General features: G+C 36.2%; 1 long non-coding RNA gene across 1 annotated transcript; it reads right to left on the minus strand.

Annotated features, from left to right (window-relative positions):
* Window positions 1-17,626: 17,626 nt before the first annotated feature.
* LOC147579791 (uncharacterized) lies at window positions 17,627-20,929 on the minus strand. The gene is made up of 3 exons (XR_015251813.1): window positions 20,591-20,929; window positions 19,529-19,563; window positions 17,627-17,916 (listed from the first exon to the last, which is right to left on the minus strand). It is a non-coding gene; the product is annotated as an uncharacterized LOC147579791 (long non-coding RNA).
* Window positions 20,930-21,477: the final 548 nt, after the last annotated feature.

Raw genomic sequence — 21,477 nt, forward strand, 5'->3', positions numbered from 1 at the left:
GAAAATTCTGAAAAATATCTTAGCAATTATCATTTTCATTTTTAACGTTACTAGCTGTCCCAGCAAGTGTGGTACTGTACGCAAATATATAGCTGTTATATATTTATTAAGCTGTAGTAAAAGCCATACACAAAGAAAAATTAAGCACAGAAGACTAGAGCCTTCTTCTAATATTATTACTAATATTTGTAGGACCCTTTCCCCATATGAAAGCTCACTGCTTTGACATTCAGGAAAACTCCCCCTATGCAATTGATGTTGACTACTGAGAGCCATAATATCCTTTGAAATTGTTTACATAAGATGTATTTTTGAATGTAAATGAACTTCCTTAAATTTTAGCTTTAGAAATCGGTTTTTCCCAAGTTAGAAAACATCAGAAAACATTTACTTGTTCCCCATTTTGTTATACTGCTCTCATTATTTCTTATTTTTTAAAGGTCACTGTCACATTTTTAAAAATTTCATGCATTCATTCAACACACATTTTTTTAATTTATTTTTATTTATTTATTTTTTCAACGTTTATTTATTTTTGGGATAGAGAGAGACAGAGCATGAACGAGGGAGGGGCAGAGAGAGAGAGGGAGACACAGAATCGGAAACAGGCTCCAGGCTCTGAGCCATCAGCCCAGAGCCTGACGCGGGGCTCGAACTCACCGACCGCGAGATCGTGACCTGGCTGAAGTCGGATGCTTAACCGACTGCGCCACCCAGGCGCCCCCAACACACATTTTTTTTAATTCCTACTGTGATAATGTAAGTTTCTCTAGCCTCAGTAATTAATAGTCCATGGGACAAACTAAACATGATCTTGCATTTTAATGTTCGATTTATGTATGAATTAGAAGAAAAGCATGAATAAGAAGATTATGACTTATCTTGGTAAGATTTCTCAGTTCCTTGGGTTCCTGGGTGGCTCAGTCTGTTGAGTGTCTGACTCCTGATTTCTGCTCAGGTCATGAACTCCTGGTTAATGAGTTTGAGTCTTGCATAGGGTGGGCTCCATGCTGACAGTGCAGAGTCTGCTTAAGATTATCTTTTCTCTCTCTGCCCCTCTTCTTACTCGTGTGCTCTCTTTCTCTTTCTCTCCCTCTCAAAATAAACATTAAAAAATATTTTTCAGTTCCTTGATATCTGATTTTCATTAGACATACTGAGATGTTTCCTACAAATCTCTGGACCTATTATAAATTCAGTTCCTTTATAGCACGTTTTCTCTTAGCATCTCTATGAAGCTCATTTTATTTTTAAAGTTAGAAGCAAAATAACTTTTAATAATTTTAGGATTTTCTTGTCCTCTCTTACCTATCTGCCCAAAGACTAGACCCACAGATGCCTTCTTTGAATTATAACAGTCTATAAAGATCTACTTTACTCTTGACGTGTTTAAAATTCTTTCAGGTTTCTGTTTATAATTTGATTGGGAAATATGTGAAAGTGCATATATAATTTCATATATGCTATTGTAAATAAGAATATAAAAAAATCCATGTGTGTACCAAATAAATTAAGACATAGAACATTCCAGAAGCTTTTAAGCCCTCACATTATATTTTCCACTCAACGGTACCATCCTGACTTGTGCATTAATAAGTCACTTGCTTTCCTTTGTAATTTCACTTCATATGTGGAAATTCCTAAATAATACGTATGTGACAATATATTAGGTATACTCTGCAATTTTGTATAATTTTGACTCACTTTAGTTTGTATTTTTTGAAATGAGTTTTATTTAATATTTTATTCTTAAAAATTACTTAGCGTTTGAAGTACCTGGGTGACTCAGTCGGTAAGCATCTGATTCTTGATGTTAGCTCAGGTCTTGATCTCGGGGTTGTGAATTCAAGTTCCACATTGGGCTCCATGCTGGGCATTAAGCCTACTTAAAAAAAATAATTAATGTTCGATTTTAATATTGATAATCCACTTTCCTTTTTTGAAATTCCGTTTTTATTGATGAAGTGAGCTACAGTGCATTGCGTTGTACGATGGTCCTCCCTTACCCATAGAAGATATGTTTCAAGACCTCCAACAAATGTCTGAAACTGTGGATAGTACTGAACCCCATGTGCACTATGGTTTTTTTCCTATACATACATATGGATGATAAAGTTTGATTTGTAAGTTAGGCACAGTAAGAGATTAACAACAATAACAATAAAATAGAACCGTTATAACAATATACTGTCATAAAAGTTAGGTGAAGCGGTCTCTCTCTGAAAAGATCTTACTGTACTGTCCTTCTTTCTTCTTCAAGTGGTGTGAGATGCTTACGAGATGAGATGAAATGTAGAGAATGATCTAAGCATTGCAATGTAAAATTAGGTCATATTGACCTTCTGATAAAATGTCAGAAAGAGGATCATCTGCTTCTGGATGACGATTGGCTGTGTGTAACTGAAACCCCAGAAAGGGAAACCTGGATAAGGAGGAACTACTGTATACATAAGCCCCCAAATGTATTTCACATGATGATGTTTTTATGTCTTCCTGGAGTGTGCATGTAAACATATCTTTAGGGATATATAGCTAGGGGATGAACTGCTGGAGCTTAGTATTTACATCCTTCTGTTACTAGCTAATGTCATATTATTCTCCCTAGTCATTGAATCAATGCATATTCCCATCAGCAGTATATGATACCTTACCCGGCTTTCCAGCCTCACAGACACTTAGGATTCCTGGACTCAAGAATATTTGTAAATTTCATGAATATGAATTTACATTTATCTATGACTTTATCTCAACGGGTGCCCAATAAGGTAAGATTATAGAAACTTCTAAGGAAGCCAATCATCATTATCAAAGACCATAGGTAGGCTGGAGACATTCCGGGGCTGGAGAGCAGGCTTAAAATATGGCAAAAGACCAGCATTAAAAATAACTAGGAGGCAAGATGGAGTATGAGGCAGCTCAGGAGCTGGAAGAATCTCAGAAAGCTGAGGGGTAAGGGCGGCAGGGGGCGAGATTAGAGAGGACTAGGCAGAATTTGAAAACCATTTGAAGAGTTTGAATTGTATTTAATAAATAAGTCTCATGAACAAAGAATTCTTCCAGGGTTGTCAGTGGGGAAACTCGTTACAATGCTGTAGAAGGATTACTCAGGGCAGAGAAGGGGACTGGGCTGGCGGTGGAGACACCAGTAGTGACAGAGATGAAAGTGGCCCCAAATGAAGGTACAGTGTGGGAATCAGAAGAAGCAGGCGGGTTGGAGAGCCAATCTGGAGGCGATTTGGTGACTAAGAAGGAAGAAAAAAATCAAGGATGAAAGATTTTTAGGATACAATCGAGGGTAAAGGGGTAGAATCACAGGTGGACATGAAATCTCAGGCGTGTTGACATTTCCCAGTTGGACACACCCAAATGCACATGCACAGTAGGGGAGGTGAGTCTATTGCAAAGGAAAGAGATTCCGATTTGGAAGGTACTGGCCACAGACCACCCAGAATCACTGGTCTTACAAAAGTTTAAATATTATTGAGTAGTTTCCAATGGGAGAAGTATCTTCTTTACCTTAGGACTTTCAGAAATACAAAGTGTGAAAAATAATAACAATAATACTATATTTTTCATCATGAGTGCACCGCTGTTTGGCAACTCACTAGCTTCTTATGTTGAAGAACCGTTCTTATGTTCACTGGTATTCTTGGGCTTGTCCAAAAGTAAATCTGTGAAAGGAGATTTGAAGAGGTAGTGTCTAAGCCCAAGTCTTTCAGGGAACGAAGGTTATTTTGTAATGTTTTAGAATTCTACCATCTCTGCTCTGGCCATTCTATAAAATGGTCTTTCGGAATAAGGGCAGTGACATTAACTTTTGAAGTTAGGATTTATCAAGAACTAATTTCACTTGTGCGACAACATTTTTCTTGTTGCTAATGTTTTCCAATTGTTGGTATATGGGACCAGGGCTCCTCAGGGGGAAATTTTCAGTGGTAGGATGATGCCTATAGGTCAGAGTTTCTTAGTAGTAGTACTATGGACATTTTGGACCAGTTAATTATTTCTTACAGCTGCTGTCATGTGCAATGTAGGATGCGTGGCAGCATCCCCGGTCTCCACTTGCTACGTGCCGGTAACATACTCGCTTCCAGTCATGACCATCATGGCTCCCAACATTGCCAAAGATCGCAGGTGAAGTAGATCAAAATCAATCACCCTTGCTTTTAGAACCACATCTGTAGATATCTGAGGAAGAAAAAGTTGATATTTCAAACGGTATCAGTTATATAAGACAATTAAGAGTACCCTTTTTATACTGTACTCTATTTTATGAATTCTTATCCCTTAACCAAAACACAAGATAACAAGAAGAGATTTGCTATTGTTTTCGCTGCAAGCTGTTCTTTCCACAAGTGGGAGTGTCTCCACTAAGAAGAAATGCTCGCCATGGCAGCAGCTTGCAGTAATACGTACCCTGTTGGAAATGTGCTATGAAGGAAATGAGTCTCATCCATGTGGCTGAATCACGCGAAGCGTGAAGCCACCTCAGTAACACAGCTGGCAGCCAGACACCTTATTCTTGAGCTTCAAAAGGGATGTTCCTGGTTGAAAGAATGGGGAAGAAATTGATTCTCAACTGTTGCCATTAACAGTAGGTATTGTCCTAGGTGATAATATGTTTCTGCTAAACTAGGCATATTATTCCTGTGTTCATTCTTCATTTACTCGGTTTAGTTCTCTAGCATTTTTTCAAATTCCTGCTTCCCAGACATATACAAAGTCTTATTATAGTACCTACACTGCTCACCAACTAGAAAAGATGTGCCATTCTCTGCTTTTTCATCTGTGTCACCTGTAAGGGTGTGCATGATTGTATTGGGAGTTGAATATGTGTGTTTTCCACAAAGGATTTAGAAATATGGTGTGGAAATTGCAGAAAGCTAAGGAAGGGTTATACGTTAAATTTGCTTACACACAGTCGGGCAGGAGATGGGCCTTCCAAATGCTGATTTCTCCTTGTCCTCCTTTTCAGCAGGAACAGATGTTTGTTTGAACCTGAGAAACGCATAATCTAGTATTAGAGCAAAGTTTTATTTGAATGATTATGTGCGATGGGATTGTGACAGGTACTGAATATATAACAAATGAATAACAGGAACATGATTTGCCAGAAAACTGTGCACAGAGGGCTGTAACGGATAACTTGAAACTTTTATATTTTTTGAATAAACCTCTTCAGTGTCTCACAATTTTTTGCTCATAGATTTGAAAATTCACACTATCATTAAAGACGTTGCTTCTCCTTTACTTTTTTCCCCCTCATTCCCAACTCCTGCAAGAAAAACAAATGAGAAAAGAACTTACAAGGCACACAGCAGCAGTCCCACATTTAGTAAAAATATTCAACATGTTACAGCATGCTGTGAGTTTTGTTGACATCGTACAAATTGTACAATATTTTCCAAGTGTTGAATTAATATTGTTTAACTTTTAAAAATTTATTTATTAAATATTTGATGCATATAGAATGCATGCGATGTATATGCAAGTGATGAAGCATAATAATAAAATGAACTCATCATCCCTTTTAAGAAATAGAACATCTTCAATGTCATTGCATCTAAATAGGCGTTTCTTTCTGTCCCTCTCTCCTTCCTTCCCAAACAGGTAACCATCTCCCTGAATACAGTGTCTGTTTAATTTGTTTTTCAAATCTCATTCGATGAAATGGCAAGAGAGGGTTTCAGACGATCTCCGCGGCCAGCCTGAATTATTCTTGACTGTTTTCTAAAATACTTCTTATTTTAGGGGCGCCTGGGTGGCTCAGTCGGTTGAGCGTCCAACTTCGGCTAGGTCATGATCTTACAGTTCGTGGGTTCGATCCCCGTGTCAGGCTCTGTGCTGACAGCTCAGAGCCTGGAGCCTGCTTTGGATTCTGTGTACCCACCTCTCTCTGCCCCTCCTGCACTCATGCTCTGTCTTGCTCTGTCTGTCAAAAATAAATAAATGTTAAAAAAAAAATTACTTCTTGTTTTAGACTCATTCTGTCCACTTCGTTTCAACCTCCTTTGAGATTTGGATTCTAGCCCCATCATCCATTTGTGGCCCTGATCCACTCTCCAGATTTGATGTTTTGAAATGGATTAAATAACCTTTAACTACTGATTTTCCTAGGAAAACTGCTCATGCAAAACCCAGTGATACTTTCTTTTCTTGAAAAGTTAATCTTTGCTCTAATTCTGGGAAAGAGATATGGACACCAACACTTTTGAATGGTACTTGAGTCAAACCCACCCTAGTCACCATTAGGAAGGTGACTTCATTGAAGTCAATTACTTTTTAATTAAAGATCAAATAAACATGTCTTTCAAGGTAATGTTTTCCTTCAGGCAAACTGAGTACAGCATTATTAAACAACCTGTAGTGCCAACCCACTTCAAATTAACCTACAATCTATCTGAAGCTTGCTATCCAAAAGCAGCTTCTAGAAAATTAGCTTAGTCCTACTCCATGGCATCTAATTATTCAAAAGTGAAAAGCCTTACCATATAGAAATTTTAGAGCAGCCCTTACTGAGATATTTCTGCAGAGCCTGTATGGAATCTACTAACCAAAAGGGTAAATGCATGAAGATAGCAGCAATTTTACTAAGAATAACTGTAATTATATAGAGTGCATTTTCCTAAATTTGATAAAAATAAACTCGTTCTAAGTTATGTATTCAGAATTAAATCCCACCAAGTCCCCTGTCCTAGCCTATTGCGGATCTCTCCTAGAGTGCTTTTCTAGTCCTCGCGAACTGTTCACATGGGTGACTGTGCCATAATGTAACCATTCTCATGTCAGGAACTTTTCCAGCCTACTCTTTCCTTCTTAATTTTATGCTATCATTCCTTATCAAACTTCACACTTTCATAATTTCAACCTCCTAATAATCTTGTACTTTCCCAATTGTTTCTTATCTACATATCTTATCTACATATATTTGCCCCTGCTCTATTTTCTCCATGCTCTTAGTGTTTTTCTGTTTGAAACTCTAGCCATTCAGTTCCTTTTATCCTCTAAGAAGGAATAACTTACAACAAATATGGGCTTCTGCAGATGAGTAACCCATAAAACATTGAGGGGGCTGGTCCAATATGCAATGCCCTTCTGTACCAATTCTTTTCCCTCTGGAGCACACTGGCCAATTGCTATCATATCATCTTCCCCCACTTAAAAAAAATTGCTTTGCTATCTTTCACTATTTCTATCTTGCAGCATTATATTTTTCCTCTATTTTATTTTTCAGTTTCATTTACTGGCTAAATTTTTATTTTTCACACACTGACATTCTCAATAATGAATGACATTGGGTTAGTTCAGTTTCATTTGTATAGCTGCTTTACCTCCACTTATTTCTGAAATTTGTATCTAAGAGTTTCATAACATTTTGGTTTAATTTAATTGTGTATTTTGTGTAATTAATTCATTACCAATAACTGCTTTGCAAAGTGTGTAAGTTGATATCATCTGAGAATGATTATAATCAACCCTGCTGCTAATCCCTTCCCTAATAATGGCATTGCTTGTCTATCATTCATGAAGAAACGTAGAAACTTCAAGAGGGTGTTTTCATAGAAGTACACTTAGCCAGAGTTTGCAAATACACTTAATCACAGATCTTAATTAAATAAATGATGTCATACCAGTAAATGGCTTGTTTATAAAATGGAAACTTTGATATCTTATTATTGGAAGTTGAAAAAAAAAAGTCTCATTGGTCTTCAAACTTCAAGGAAGTGCTTGCACATGCACTATGTTTTATTACAGTAGTTTGCAACCCTCACTTACTTTCCATCACTGAAATACTTTAAAAAAATGCTGACGTTTGGACCCAGCATCTTAATATTCTGCTTTCATTTAGGCGAGTTGGGGCCCAGGCTTCAGTATTTTAAAGGCTTCCCCGATGATTCAAAAGTGCAGCCAGGGCTAAGAATACTGCTCTATTATACCTAATTAAGTATGTCTGCATGTTAATCTAGCAAATAGTTTATCTGTACTGCCAACAGATAATCTCTATCATGGAGACAGTATTGCCTTGTGGTTCAGGATATAGATGTTGAATGTCAGACAGCATACTTCTAGAATTCTGAATGCATCGGATCTGCAACTTGGAAAATTTACCTTCACTATCAAGCTCCTTAAGGATACCTCGGTTTCCTCATACGTAGTACTGACCTCAGGCAATTATCAAAAGGATTAAATGAAATAATGTCCATATAACACAAAAACTATTTGGTAAAATATTTGACATGCAGCAGACTATCAATAAGTGATAATTATTATTTTTTAGATTACCAAAAGGAGGAAGAACTCACTTAGATTAATGTTTGACTATAATAATATGACTTCCAATATGTATTCTAACATATATACTATATATATATATATATATATATGATATATATATTCTAATATATATGCTATGTCCAAATGGGAGAAATAAAAACAATATAAATTATGCACAGAGAGGTCTAGATAAAATTTCAAAATTAAATGGATGTGTATTTAACAATTATGATGCCAGGTATTGTGCTGTTTTTATAATAAATACATAAGGTATAAAGAATATGTTAGGTGATTCAATTTGAAATAAGGTCAGAAGTGAAACAAAAAGTGGTTTCTAACTGCCGTTCTCTCTTTTGAATGAACTGAACTGACATACAGCAGAGGTGGTTTCCTTATTCTCTATGTACTATATAATTCCAGGGGTGCTTGGCTACTAAAAGAACAGAGAACAAAGCACAGATAGTGGAGAAAAATAATGCCATGGAGAGATATAAATATACTCACTAAATTCCTCAAAATCAATTCTTTCTGCAGGGGCAATGCCTAAAACTTAGAAGAAAAATTGTTTACTAGGAAAGTCACTCAATCCAAATTCTAGAAGTCTTACACTAACAGATAATCAAAATTAAACGTCTACACTAGGGGAGAAAGAATGAGTAAATTACAATTTGGCATGGAAGAATTAGACAATAGTGGTTAAGAGAGTGACTTCGTCAGTTCCTGACTGTATAACCTTGGGCACATTACGTAATATCTTAGCCTCGTTTTCCATACCTATAAAATGTACACTTGCAAGGTGCTTCTTGAGACTCAAATGCAGTGATATAGTTCTAGCCTTAAAAACTGTATATATCATCCTATTAATAGTGCCGTGTAAGTGACATATATTATGACTATTATATCTATAGCATAGAATATTATAAGAGTATTCCATTTTCTATTATCATGAAAAAAGATTATTATCAAATGATGTTACAAGAAAAATAGTGTATAGGGCTTATGATTGTAGCTTATGACTATCATGCATAAAGGAAAACTGCAAAAATTAAAAATAAACATGATGATTAAATCAATGTGGCTGCAGTAGAAAACAGGATGGAGATTCCTCAAAAGGCTAAAAAATAGAACTTCTATAGGATCCAGTCATTCCACTACTGGGTATTTTCCCAAAGAAAATGAAAACATTCATTCAAAAGAGTATATGCAGCATTATGTTTATTGTAGCATTATTTACAATAGCCAAGATAAGGGAGCATCCCAAGTGTGCATGGATAAATGGGTGGATGAAGGAGATGGGAGTGGGGGGTGGATGTGGTGTGTGTGTTGGGGTAGGTGTTGGTGCGTATACACAAACATAAAAAAGAATGAAATTTTGCTATTTGCGACCACATATGGATGGACCTAGAGGGTATTATGCTAAGTGAAATAAGTCAGACAGAGAAAGAAAAATACCATATGATTCTACTTATATGTGGAATCTAAAAAACAAAACAAGCAAACAAAAACTCGGAAGCAGACCCACAAATACAGAGAACAAAATACTTGTTTCTAGAGGAGAGAGACATGGGTGATGGGTGAAATAGGTCAAGGAGATTAAGGAATACAGACATTCAGTTATAAAATAAGTCATGGGGATGGAAAGTTCAGCATAGGAAATACAGTGGATAATATTGTAATAACATTGGATGGTGACAGATGGTGACTATACTTACCTTGGTGAGCATTGAGTAGTATATAGAATTGTTGAATCACTAGTTGTACACCTAAAGCTAATTACATATTGTAGGTAAACTATACTTCAATCATTAAAATAATGATAAATTATATATATATGCAATTTCTAGGATTTCATCCCAGACAATACTATCAATTACTAGCAGAATGATGCCTACTTGTGCTGTGTTATAGTACGCCATGTTGTTTTGCTTGCTATGTAGATAAACGATAGAAGAGGAATTTTAAAATGAATAATTAAAATAAAGTAAAAGAAAAGAAAACAAAATCAACCATGTTAACACAGGCAATGTATAGGAATTGAAAAGGTAAATGGTTTTTATTTTCATCTTACACTTTATAGTCTAGTTTTCTACAGTAGGTTTATGATGATTTTACAACTGAAATATGTGTGTATATGTGTGCATGCACAGTTCTCATTCTCTACCAAAAGACTTGGTATAACCACGAGAGTATCTCTTCCTCAGATGTTTGGCAGAATTCACAAGTGAAGCCAATTAAGTAAAGTTTCCTCCTGAGATGGTTTCTAATTACGGATTCAGTTTTCTCATATGGTAATGCCATTATTCAGATTTCTGGTTTCCCTTTGTGTCAGTTTTATAACGTGTATTTTTCAAGGAATCTGTTCATTTTGCCTGAGGTTCATATAATGTGTTCATAATATCTTCTTATTATCTTATTAAATGTCTATGAGATTTGTAGTAATATCCACTACAAATAATTTTTTTTCCTTTTTCTTCAGTGCTGCAAGTGTTTATCAATTTTACTGACCTTTTCAAAGGACTCACTTTGGGCTTTGTTGATTGCTCTCTGTTTAATCTCTGGTTTCAATTTTATTGATTTATGGTTTTATGGTTATTATTTGCTTCTTTATGTTTACTTATTTTTAACCTCCTCTTTTTCTAGTTTCTTGAGATGGAAGCTTATCTCATTGATTTTTAATTAGAAGATTATTATGAATAAAGTTAAATTTGCACTAAAGTAAAAGGAATACTATAATGAATCCCCATTAATTATTACCTGGCTTCAATAATCATCAATATATTACCCAAGCTGACTGCATTTGTACTGCCTAACCACCGTCCTTGTTGTTAAAATTTTTATAGTTTTATTGAAGTATAACTTACACATTGATCACATGTTATAAATGCAAAAAATGCAAAACAAAACAAAACAAAACAAAACAAAAAAAGAAATGTATACAGATGTGAAACCATCACTAACATCCAGTTTTAAAACATTCCCATCACCCCTACCATCCACTAGGTAATCAGTGCCCACTCCCACACCCAACCCCAGGCAACCACTGATTGTCCCTATCATTTATCTCTTCTGGAAATCCCATGTAAATCAAATCACATGATATGTAGTATTTTGAATCTAACTACCTAACTCCCTTCACTTAACTGTTATTAAGATGCATCCATGTTGTAGCAAGTTCCATTGTATTTCTAAATAATATTCTGTTATGTGTACAAACCACATGCTGCTTATCTTTTCACCAATTGATGGTCATTTAAATTGTTTAAGGCTCCTGAGCCTGGAGCCTGCTTCTGGTTCTGTGTCTCCCTCTCTCTCTGCTCCTCCCCCGTTCATGCTCTGTCTCTCTCTGTCTCAAAATAAATAAATAAATAAATAAATAAATAAATAAATAAATGTTAAATTGTTTAAGGCTCTTGGCTTTTTCATATGATGCTACTATAAATATCTACATATAAACCTTTGAGTGGACATGTTTTGATTTTTCTTTTGTCAATATCTAGAAGAGGAATTATTGAATTGCACAGCAAAATTATGTTTAATTTTTCCTTACAGTGCCAAACTTCCACCATTTTATATTTCCTAGAGTAATGAATCTAGTTTCTAATTTCTCCACGTTCTGGCCAATATTTATTAGAGCCTATCAGTTTTATTATAGCCAATCAAATATGTATGAAGTGATATCTTACTATAGTTTTAATCTGAATTACCCTAGTAACTATTGATGTTGAACATCTTTTCATGTGCTTATTGACAATTTGTATATATTTTTAGTGAAATGTCTGTTTACATCCATTATGAGTTTAATTGCATTTTCCCAAAAGTTACTTTGAAGTCCTAACCCCTGGTACCTGTGAATGGGACCTTATTTGGAAATAGGAATTTTGCTGATGCAATCATGTTAAGATGGAATTGTACTGGAGTAGGGTAGGACCTTAATCAAATATGACCAGTACCTTTCTAAGAAAAGGAAAGACATAGGGATAGGAGGAAAAAAAAAAAAAAAAAAAAAAACACTCTGTGATGACAGAAGCAGATATTAGATTGATGTAGCTACAAGCCCAGGAATGCCAAGAATGTCTGACAAACCTCAGAACTAGGAAGTGGCAAGACAGGATTCCACCCAGAGCTTCAGAAAGAGCATGATCCCGCTTGATTTTAGACTTATAACCTCTAAAATAGCGACACAATAAATTTCTACCGTTTTAAAGCCACCTAGTTTGGGGTAGTTTGTTATAGTCGCCCTAGGAAACCACACAACATCTTTGCCAAGTTTTAATTGGTTGTTTATGTTTTTACTATGAATTGTATGGGTTCTTTATATGGTCTGGATATGAAGGGCACCTGGGTGGCTCAATCGGTTGAGTGACCAACTTCGGCTCAGGTCATGATCTCACAGTTTGTGAGTTCAAGCCCCGCATCGGGCTCTATGCTAACAGCTCAGAGCCTGGAGCCTGCTTCTGATTCTGTGTCTCCCTCTCTCTCTGCCCCTCCCCCACTCATGCTCTGTCTCTCTCTGTCTCAGAAATAAATAAACTTTAAAAAAAATTATATGCTCTGGATATGAGTGTTTTCTCAGATATATAATTGGCAAGAGTTTTCTTCCAGTCTGTTGCTTTGGTTTTCCTTTGTTTTCTCTTTCTCATATAATTGTTTTAGGTTTACATCAGAATTAAGAGGAAGACACAGAGATGTCTCAGATAGTCCCTGCCCCCACACATGCATGGCCTCTTCCATTATCAACAACCCCCAACCAGAAGGGTTGCTACAATTGATGGACTTATATTAACACATCATCAACATCCAAAGTTCATAATGTACCTTAGCATTCATACTTGGTGTTGTTTACTCTATGGGTTAGGACAAATGAGCAACAGCAGGTCTCCATCACGATAGTGTCAAACACAGTATTTTCACCACCCTAAATACCCTCTGTGCTCTATTCATCACTCCATCTTCACTTCGGTCCTTTAATTTTGTAATAATATCTTTTGAAGCACACACATTTTTCATTTGGTGAAGCCCAATTATACATATATATATATATATAATATGTATTATAATACGTACATGTATGTATAATATGTAGTATATAGCTCCTGATGTTGATGCCATACTTAAACCAAGGTAATAAAGATTTCTCCTATGTTTCCTACATTTTTTCTATAAATTGTTTAGTTTTAGCTTATAAATTTTGGTCTACGGTCATTTTTTTATGTATGGAATGAGGTTAGGAGCTAAATTAATTCTTTTTTTTTTTTTTTTTTCAACGTTTATTTATTTTTGGGACAGAGAGAAACAGAGCATGAACGGGCGAGGGGCAGAGAGAGAGGGAGACACAGAATCGGAAACAGGCTCCAGGCTCCGAGCCATCAGCCCAGAGCCCGACGTGGGGCTCGAACTCACAGACCGCGAGATGGTGACCTGGCTGAAGTTGGACGCTTAACCGACTGCGCCACCCAGGCGCCCCTAAATTAATTCTTTTTTATAAATGATTTCTTCTGCTCCCACATCATTTGTTGAAAATTTTCCCATTGAATTCCTTTGACATCTTTGTTGAAAATGTGTTGCCCATCAATATAAGGGTTTATTTCTGGACAGTAATTCTGTTCCATTGATCTGTATGTTTATTTCCATAGCAGTAACCTCATTGTCTTGATTGCAAAAGCTTTACAGTAAGGTTTGAAATCAAAGAGTATCAGTGCTTCACTTTATTATTCTTTTTAAAATTGTTTTGCCTCTTCAGGTTTCTTCTTATCTCCATGTGAACTGAAAGAATCAGCTTGTAAATTTCTATTAAAAAGTTGCTGGAATTTTAATAGAGATTCAATTCAGTCTATAGAAAAAATTGGGAAGAACAGTCATCATAAAAATTTAGTCTTTCAATTCATAAATATGGAATATATATTTAGATCTTTAATTACTCTCAGTAATCTTTTATAATATGTAGTGTACAATCTTGTAATTTTTATTAATTTTATTCTTAAGTATTTTATTTCTTTTGATGTTATTATAATTGAAATTTTAAACATTTATTTAAAGATTGTTTATTGTTATTATATGGAAACTGTTGACTTTTTTTGTATGTTGATCTTATATATTTTGGCATTGCTAAATTCACCGGTCAGTTCTTGCAAGCATTTCGTAGATTCCTTACCATTTTAACATTCAGGATCATATCATCTGAAAATAATGTCAATTTTATTTTCTTTTTTCCAAACTGTATGTTTTTTTTTAATTTTTTTTGCTTGCAAGATTTCACTGTCTAGAAAGAAACTTCAGTACAATAGTGACTAGAAGTGTCATGAGTAGACATTTTTGCTTTGTTCCTGATCTTAGGGAAAAAACACTCAGTCTTTCACCAGTAAGTCTAATGTGCCATTATCAAGGTGAGAAAGTTTTCTTCAATTCCTAGTTAATTGAGAGTTTATTTTTTTAATCAGAAATGAGTGTGAGATTTTTCAAATTATTCTTACATATTTGTTGAAATTATTGAGTGATTTTTATTTATTTTGCTAATATGGTGTATTACATTAAGGAATTTTGTAATTTTAAACTGATCTCCCATTCCTGGTACATTTGGTCATATGTAATACTTTTTCTATGGTTTAAGATTCTGCTCACTAAATTTAGTGTAAGGGTTTTGCATCTATGTTCATAAGGGTGATTGACCTATGGTTTACTTTTCTTATGATGTTTTGGTCTAGCTTTGGTATTATCAGACTAATACTGGTCTCATCGAATGAGTTATAAAACCTTTCCTCCTTCTCCACTTTCAGAAAGATCTTGGGAAGACTAATATTATTTCTTCTTTTAACATTTGATAGAAGTATCCAATAAAACCATCTCGAATTAGCCTGTTCTTTGCTGGAAGAATTTTAATGACTAAATTCAATTGTATCACCCGTTACAACTCTTCTCAAATATTCTGTTTCTTCTCTTGTCATTTTTCATAATTTGCATCTTTCAAAAATTATTGATTTTGACTCTATTGTATCACAACTATGTGGTTTCAAAAGAACAAGTCTGGGAATTAGAACACCAAGGCCAGGCCTTCCTCTTCCTTGGATATCATTGGAAAACATTTCAGAACTCTGGCCAGCTAAACCTCTCATTTGTCTTAGTAGGAAGTGGCTAGATAACCTTTGAGGACCAAAAATAAAGTGATTCCTTCACATTAGAACAAAAGAATGTTCCATTAAACAATAACACATTTAGTTGTTCCTTCTGGATATTTTACTTTGAAAGTTCTTATATTGTTTATGTGTGTTAGTTTTCACAGATGTTTTGTTTTTTGCTCTGTTTGTTGATGTTGTGTAATGGAGCTTTGAAAATATTTATCATAATGCGTTTCCTTGCCTATTGTTCCTAGGGCAAGAGGACTGGAAAAGTAAGGAAATTCATTTGAAAAACAAATATAAAATTTCATATTATTTAAAATATTTTGGCAAGTCTGTGATTGGAGAAAAAAAAACCTATTTAGTAATTATGAACCTTTTTTTTTTCTCACCAGAAAATGTGAATTCCCATTATTTGTAAAAATAAATAACTTAGGAATTATGGGATCATTACCAATGCTTCCTGTAAAATCAGACATATTAAATTTATTTAACCCAATATATTCTACATTTCTTAATATAATTAGGTAGTTGTCACTTATTGGACAGCATATAATCTTATGGCTTTCAAATATTTTTCTAAGTTACCCATAATAAGAAATGCATTTTAGGGGCACCTGGAGGCTCAGTTGGTTAAGCAGTCAGCTTCAGCTTAGGTCATGATATCATGATTCATTGGTTGGAGCCCATCATTGGGATCTGTGGGGACAACTCAGAGCCCAGAGCTTGCTTCGGATTCTGTGTCTCCCTCTCTCTCTGCTCCTCCCTGACTTGCGCTCTGTCTCTCTCTCTTAGAAATACATAAACATTTACAAAATAAAAAAAGAAATGTATTTTATATCGCAACTTAGAATGTACATATACACACCTCCCTTTCACACAGTCATAGCCATATGAATGTTTCCAAAGCAATACTTGGATAATGTACAAGTGTACTTCTTAATTTCTATTCCATTTCATCCCATTTGGTTTCATTTTTGCAAAAGTGGAGGGTTAGCCATTAAATTGATTTTATCACTTACTCATGGTACACAACCCACAAATTTTTAATTTTTTTAATGTTTATTTTTAAGAGAGAGAGAGGGAGACACAGAATCCGAAGCAAGCTTTGGGCTTGCCAGAAGGGGAGGGGCAGAGAGAGCAGGAGATGCAGAATCTGAAGCAGGCTCCAGACTCTGAGCTATTAGCACAGAGCCCGATGCAGAGCTTGTATCTATGAATGGTGAGATTATGCCCTGAGCCAAGATCAGATGCTTAACTGACTGAGCCACCCAGGCGCTCCCACAACCCACAATTTGAAAACTATTGGTCTAATAAATCTAATTGGCATTTAAACAATGTACCTTATACAACTCAGAGGTAAGTCAGCTTTTCATAGGTCATATGGTAAGTGTTAGATAGAATGCTGCTCAGAGCGCACTAGCAGAGGGTCCTTAGCCCTTCAATGTGCCTAGAGAGTAGGGCGATGACACATTTGCTTGAGAAATTCGATATGCCAACACCACTCCCCGTGCCCACCTACCCTATCTGCACATTGCCCCTAATGCAGCTTAGAAGAGAAAAGGATGTATAGGCAGATCATTTTTTCAGTCAGAGAAACCTGAGTGTAAATCTGGCCCCCATTTATTAAACATATGATAGTAGGAATATTGGCTTTTTAGGGCTGCCATAACCAAGTACCACAGACTGGGTGGCTTAAAACTACTGAAATGCATCATCTTATAGTTCTAGAGGCTAACATCCAAAATCAAGGTGTCAGTGGGGCCATGCTCCTTCTGGTATCTTGCCTCTTCCTAGCTTCCAGAGCTTTGTGGGCAATCTTTGTCTTCTCTTGGCTGGAGCTGAGTAACCCCAATGTGTTTTTGTTGTCCTGTGTGCCTCTGCCTTCACATAGTTGTCTTCTTATAAGGACACCAGTCAGTGGATCAGCAGCCCCCCTTCCTCCAGTATGATCTCATCTTAATTAATTACATCTGTAAAGACTCTATTCAAAATAAGGTCACATTCTGAGGTAGTGAAGGTTAGGACTTCAACATGTTTGGGGGACAGACAGATTTCAACCCATAACACTAGGAAACTCATTTTTCCACACTCTGTTGTGTCTCAGATTTTATCTTAACTATCACCATGTTTTAAGTTATAACTACACTGTCAGAAGACTTGGAGGGAGGACAGTTGATGGAATCAGGGGTACCAGATGAAAGGGAGAAAAAGAAAACATTGATTGCAAGCCACAAAACTGTAGGAGAAAACTCATATTTTATTTTTTTATTATTTTTGTTATTTTTTTAATGTTTAATTTGCAATATCATGCAAAATCGTTCCGGGTATTCCACTCAGAATCACCAGGCACCACTCTTGAAAGACATACTCTTTTGCTTTCAACTCATAACTTTGACATAGAATCTCATGTTTTCTTCTTTCCTCTTTTTGGCCAGCAAATAATTCTGGATTCCTAAAGTCATCAATTCCAGTCTAACAACTCCAGCTTGGATCACTCTTGTTTCATTATATTTGCAAGAATGCTGAGCTTTGGATTAAAAAGGAAAAAAAAAAAAATTCATCAGCTACATAGCTTTCCCCTGCTGAACCAGAGACCGGAAAATAAATGTTTGCACCTTTAATGACCTCTATTGTCCTGACTTCACAAAATCCCTAGTGGGCAGCTAATCCCTTGGAACAATACAGTACAGATGTTTCACATGATAAGAGGGCTAATTCCAGACCAATCAGAGCCACTCCAAATGTCAGCACACCAAAATAAAGTTAAAATATGGGGCAAACAGATGCAACCTCCACAGTCTGATCCCTTTGTTGGTGCGTCATTCTACAGTAATGGGTGATATCTGCTTTGTTTAAGGCAGTGACAACTTTCTCTTTAGTAAGAATTGAGCTGCCTTGTTCCTTTGTGTCTGCTGTGTTCACCACATTCAGGAAAACACAGAAAAGGATATAAATGCATGTCTCTCTCTGTCTGTCTCCCTCCCTCTCTTTTCTTCCACCCCTAATTTTTTGTGTCTCTTTTCTGATCTTCCTAATATTTCATAGTGAATTTAGAGATGAAAGGAGATGAATAGAAAGTTAAAATTTTATGGTAAATCAGTTCAATTATGCGATGCATTCACCATTGTGGTATATCATCTTTTTTCCAAATATTCTTTCTTTAAAAAAATTTTTAATGTATATTTAGTTTTGAAAGAGAGAAAGTGGGGGGGGGTTGGTGCGAAGAGAGAGGGAGACACAGAATCTGAAGCAGGCTCCAGGCTCTGAGCTGTCAGCACAGAGCCTGACGTGGGGCTCAAACCCACAGACCCAGAGATCATGACCTAGACTGAAGTTAGACGCGTAACCAACTGAGCCACCCAGGTACCCCTATCTTTTCCACCAAATTTTCATTGTTAAAGAAGGCTTTCATTTTGTTTCCTTGCTTACTTATTTGTTTTCATAACGTTTCTTAAAACATAACAATATTCACATGCTATTGAACTTTGTGAATCTGAACACATTTCATCTTTACCAACAGAACTATGGCCTGCCCATAAAATGTCTGTTTGCTTATTTGTTTGGTTATTTTCTTTTTTTTTTTATTTCTTTTTTTTTTTTTTTTTTATTATTTTTGGGACAGAGAGAGACAGAGCATGAACAGGGGAGGGGCAGAGAGAGAGGGAGACATAGAATCAGAAACAGGCTCCAGGCTCCGAGCCATCAGCCCAGAGCCCGACGCGGGGCTCGAACTCACGGACCGCGAGATCGTGACCTGGCTGAAGTCGGACGCTTAACCGACTGCGCCACCCAGGCGCCCCTTGGTTATTTTCTTAAAGCTGCCTACACCCAGGATCTGACCGTTAGTAGACCAAAACATTTACAAGACAGTTGTTTAGTGACCATGTTTGCTTAAAGAAATAATCCAGGTAGGATGTTTCTTTCAGGAGAAAATAAGGGCTTCCTAAGTCTTAGCTTATGATCTATTTATGTCCTTGCAGTTGGGAATAGTGTAAAGTAATGTAATTCCACAGGCTTGAGTTTTAGAATGCTCATTTAAACAGCTCACACATTAAATTATGATGTGGTCTTTGCACTTGAAAAGACCCTTATGCAACATGAATAATCTTTTTAAAGTCTGCATTTGGCTGCTGACTTACTTGATTGCAGTGTTCTTATAAACTTTAATTCCACTCTGAGGAAAAAAAAAATATACAAATGATTATTAAAGCCAAATTTATGCTAACTACAAAAGAATAGCCAAAAAGTCACAAGCGTTTGAGATCTTTGGACAGGAAGAAAACACTTTTTATAAATTAATAAACATTTGGGGATGAAGATGGGAAGAAAATTCAATGTTTGGCACCAATTGGTCCTATAAAAAGAACAGATACCTGAGCATCCTGCAAAGTATTTCTTAGCAGCAAAACCCAGGAGATATATTAGATCTATAAGACTTTATAGTGAAAATTTGTGGTTTATCAGATTAGACATTAATTGTTGAATATAACATTGCATATAATATGGAACATTGCAATAAAACAATAAGTGGATTGATAACTACTTTAAATGAAGTCAAAGTCATGAGAATTATATTTGATGAGGGAGCATGGGACAAGCTGAGGGCAAAGTATAGGCTAGGAGCACCTCCTCACCTCCTGGTGGGACGTCTGTGATGTTCCTTGGACACTCCTGGCTACCCAAGAACAAAGGAAAGGGGTTTAAGTGTTTGCCACGGTGATGTGGGAAACTAAGGCAAATGAAAACTTAAATTCTCTTACTTCCTACAGTCCATTGACAAGACCCTGAAACCCACAGAGTGACCTCCCTCCATGAGCTCCACCACCTGGATGATGACACTTTGCTGGGGTCAAAAGAGAACCTTAGCTTAACATTATCCCAACCTCGAGGATTCTGTAAGTCTACTTCCTTTATCTCAGCTGCCCCAAGATATATGCTGACAATCATACTCCAAGCTGTGGCCTCCTGATATACATCTGAACGGTCTCATGACAGAGGTTTTACTAAAAGGCAATAAATGGCATTTCCTTAGCAACAGCTAGCCCCTCTAGGTCCTGGATACCTTGCTTCCAAAATTCCTTAGAGACTTACTTTATCCCTGACCGCCTCCCAACCTGAGGGTATGTAATAAGTTTCCTCTCACAACCCCAGTGCAGCTCTTCCTGCCCTTGGGTCCTGTCCCCGTTCTTTAATAAAATCACCTTTTTGCACCAAAGATGTCTTCAAGGATTCTTTCTCGGCCATCAGCTCCAGACCACCCCAACATCACTCCAAAACTTCATCATAGTGAGACATTTTTGCTTTTCTATTTGATCAAATCCTCTCTTCCAAAAATATGTCGTATTTAATCTGTTCTGAGGAGAGTTATCATGAATTTCTTGGACTATTTCATAATTTGGAGCTTCTAAGTGTTAAGCTAACAAGAAAACTATGCATGAAGATAACTATCTGAACATTTGTAGGCTCATCCATCATAGTGAAGAAATATTTAAATATTCTGGGAAATTCTGCTTAGAGCCACAGTGAGAGAGAAAACTTATTTAAAACAATAAGAGTTTTCTGGTCACGTGCCATATTTCCTGCTCCATTGTGTTTGGCACCAGGAAACAACTTGGCACGAATGGCTGAAAAATCCATCAACAACTGTGTCAACTTTATCACTTCCTGAGCTTATGCTTGCAGGAAGTGGATACAAAAACAGTGATTTAATAGGGGAAAAATTACCCTTTGCCATTTGAAAATTTAAAATAATATACATTTAACACTTATCTGCTATCTCTCTGTAGTAAATAAACGGGAAATTTATCCTAAGAATAGGCAAGGCATATATTAGAATACACCAGATGAGCTTTCATTTATGAAATACAGTGAAAAATGCGTGCCCTATTTTTTCCATTGGTTGTTGATAATGAGTAGTTTCTAAAAACTGAAGCAAATTATGCGAATCTAGGTGTGAATTGGAAGGATAGGAAGAGAAGATTGATACACAGGATGTCAAACTAAGAAACACTATAAAGATGCTACCTCTAGAGAGAAGTAGTTATTTTGCTTCTTTTATGGAGATGTAATAGGTGATCAGAGTAGATGG

Source organism: Puma concolor, chromosome B3 (genome assembly GCF_028749965.1).
Source record: "Puma concolor isolate L17-30 chromosome B3, mPumCon1.1.hap2, whole genome shotgun sequence".
In the NCBI taxonomy this organism is placed as follows: Eukaryota; Metazoa; Chordata; class Mammalia; order Carnivora; family Felidae; genus Puma; species Puma concolor.